This window comes from Myodes glareolus, chromosome 4, assembly GCF_982192425.1.
Source record: "Myodes glareolus chromosome 4, mMyoGla1.1, whole genome shotgun sequence".
Lineage (NCBI taxonomy): Eukaryota > Metazoa > Chordata > Mammalia > Rodentia > Cricetidae > Myodes > Myodes glareolus.
Window position 1 is genome coordinate 87,532,875 of NC_142029.1, and position 3,697 is coordinate 87,536,571.

General features: G+C 35.7%; 1 pseudogene; it reads right to left on the minus strand.

The window, feature by feature from the left end:
- Positions 1 to 1,769: 1,769 nt before the first annotated feature.
- On the minus strand, positions 1,770 to 2,653 carry LOC148122367 (olfactory receptor 8C8-like; annotated as a pseudogene).
- Between the last annotated feature and the right edge of the window lie 1,044 nt (positions 2,654 to 3,697).

Consider the following 3,697-nt stretch of genomic DNA (forward strand, 5'->3'; position numbering starts at 1 on the left):
GTAAGGGGAGATGGGTAGGGAGAAGGGAGAAGGGGAGGATTCGGGAGAGCTTGTGGGAATGGGATGGGTGGGATGGAGGAAGGGTGGATATGGGAGGAGGGAAGTAAATATCTTAATTAAGGGAGCCATTTTAGGGTTTGCAAGAGATTTGACTCTAGAGGGTTTCCTAGGTCCAAGGAGAGGTCCCCAGATACCAGTAATTTTAATCAGGGTAATTAAAGTTCTTAACTTGTTCTTTTTAAAAAACTCTATTATTAAAATTAGTACTCTAGAGTTTTTCAAACACCATGACCTTCACATAGATAAAAAAACTGCAATTTGAGTAAGTATTGTCTCTGACTACTGTATCTCCCCTCAAGGGGTATGTGCTTTAAATTTATGTACAGCTGAGATTAAAAAATATCTTCCATAAATGATACACATTAGAATATTTTGTAGATCAGTATTTCTATTGTGAACAAATAATTTTGCCTTTCAGGAAATACATAATATCTAATATGCTTCTTAAAGTATATATTTTATTAGACAAATATTGAAATGCTTCACAAAAAACTGGATCTAGACACTCAGCTTCACCATCATTGAAAGGATGATCATTAATATAAAACACAAGATGTAGCTTGTTTTGTGCACCCCAATTAAAAGTCATGCTTTTGCATGGACATTTGCTTTTCTTTCTACTTCGTCTTCAAACTTTATAAATAACCTCTCTACTGTAGACAGCTTGTCTAGACCATCATTTTAATATTCCCTTATTTGGAATCATACTGAATAACTACCCAAAAGTTCTTTGTCTTTACCACTCTGTTTCTATTAGTTCTTCTTTGCATAAATAAATATCAATCTATTTAAAATAATTATCTGGTTACCTTCTCTTAGGAATAGTACATAGCTGATGTTAAGGGCTAGAGATACAATGGTGAAAGCTCAGTTTCCTAGGTTTGATACTAGGATTCAGCACAGAACCATAGATTTAATTTAATAGAAGAAATATAAAAGACAAAATAAGAATAGTATTATATCTATGTATAGAAATAAAAAGGGGGGAGTGGTGTGGGATAATGGTCTGTATTCTGTCAATTATATTTTAAATAAATGCTGATTGGCCAGTAGCCAGGCAGGTGGGACAACCAGACAGGAAGTAGAGGCGAATCAAGGAGAACAGGAGAATTCTGGGAGGAAGGAAGTCCTAGTCTGCAGTCTTAACACAATCACAGAAGAAGCAAGATGTGACTGCCTCACCGAATAAAGTACTGAGCCACATGGCTAACATAGACAAGAATAATGGGTTAATATAAGTTATAAGAGTTAATAAGAAGCCTGAGCTAGTGGGTCAATCAGTTTATAACAAAAAGAAAGAAAGAAAGAAAGAAAGAAAGAAAGAAAGAAAGAAAGAGACAGAGAAAGAAAGAAATACATGACACCAAAATCTGCATGTGGAAAAGGTAGGAAAGATCAGATAGAATAATCTTGAGACTCAATCCAAGAATAAAGCCAAAACGCTACATGGAGGCTGCTGCTGCTGCTATTTCTGCTGCTACTACTGATGATGATAATTATGATAAGAATAATCATGATGATGGTGTGTGTGTATGTGTTGGTGTGTGTGTGGTATAGTAGAAATTCAAAACAGAATGGTGAACGTGATGAAAGGAAAAGGAAGACTGGAAAGGTGGCAGTGGGGATGTAAAGGAAATGAGAAGACCTTACAGTGCAGTCCAATCAGACACTACTGAAAACACATCTGTTCACTGAACTTTTGATTGTATTCATGTTCTCTTTGCAGCACATTTGACATCCTTGTTCCTGAGACATGGGTACTGCGATAGTGTAAAACACTGAGACAAATTTCCCCTAGTCCACAGATACAGCAGATGCTGGCTTGACATAAGCAAGCAGCCCAGACTCATAGAATAGACTACAGTTAAAATGTAAGAACCACAAGTGCCCGTAGCTTTGGACCAACTTGTACAATATCAAAAAGGATGGAAGTATATGAGGTTAAGACAACAATCCAGACACAATGACAACTATGCAAGCAATAAGAGAACTTACAAGTTCTTTGGCATAGTTACTACTGCAGAAGAGCTTGAGAAGAGGGAAGATTTCACACATGTAATGGTTGATGATATTGGAATCACAAAAACTGAGCCTAATCATACAACCAGTGTGGGCCAGTGTGGCACTTGCAAACCCCATCACATAGGATCCAAACATTAGCAGGAAACAAATCCCAGGAGACACAAGGATGGCATAAAGCAAGGGCTTACATATGGCTACATAATGATCGTAGACTATTGCTGTCACTACATAACGTTCAGCATTAACAAAAAAAAAGCAGAAGAAAAATAACTGAGTCATGAATCCTTTATAAGAGATGATGTTCTTTTCTGAAACATCAGCATTTTGAGGGCACAGACAAATTAATAGCAGAAATCAACAAAGGACAATTTGAATAGTAAAAAGTACATGGGGGTTGAAGGTGTGAATTCTGACAAATCAAAACCATTAAGGTCAAGTTTCCCATCACAGTTGCTGTATAGTTCAGCAAGAACACCAAACACAAGGGTAGCTAAAACTCAGGTTGGTCTCTCAATCCTATGAAAAAAAAATCAGTCACTGAAGAGCTATTCTCCAGTTTCATTTCCTTCATGGTATCACGTGACAGTAACAGGAAAGTGTCTTTTAACACACAGAACTATCTGGAGTTGCTAGATTTACAGGTTTGGAGTTTTGTGAAAATGCTGCAAAGCCTACAAGCATGACAATACAGATTGATTACTGAGGAATCCCCATTTCCTTCTTCCCCCAACTATGATGAATGTCTCTTTCTAGAGAGAATGCTGACACAACTCTTATTGACTCTTAATATCAGTTTCTTTTACTCCCTCTTCGTTAGTCTTCAGTAAGGATCAAAGATTTTAAAAAAGCAATAGTGAAAAGGTATTTTAAGAAACCAGATTTTATAGCTGTGTGACTGAAGAAAAATTATTGAGACATGATGAGTCAGTGATCAGCTTTATCTACAGAGACTTCATTGCAAATCCAATAAGTTGATCCTTCCATGGTGTACTCAAGGCTCCAAATCTTTTGATAAATAGTAAAAACCATTGGTGAAGATTTATATCTAACTCCTACAAGGATACACTGCGTACTGTGATACAATTTCTGTTTGAGATTTTCTTTAGAAGATCATCCTCAACTGCAGAAAGAAAACAAATTGCTTTTAGGAGACTAAAGGATTCTATCTTGTTCAAGCAAGAACCTGTTTCGTGACCCAGTGTTCTGTGAAAATTACTAATAATTATGTAAAAATATTCTTCCCTTTGAGATTTCCTCTCAGGTTTCATGAGTCCCTTTAGTGAAGAAATTACTGAGCCAGTGTTTACATTGTGCACCATAAGCATAATGTTGACTCACTTGAGATTCAAAGTTTGCTCCTTTATAATTTTCAGTTAGAAGTACTGACTGACAAAGTACTGAATTGTCCCCTTTGGAGTTTTTATCATACTTATATGCACATTCTTCAAGAAGAAAGTTAATGAATGTACAAGAATAAACTGCATGCTTTTACTAGTAATTTTCAATAAGCACCAAGAATTGTATTAATATATAGTAGGTTATATTAACATTCTAAAATGTTTTATAAAGAATAGATTGAAAGAAATAAATAGATATACTTATGAATATACATAAA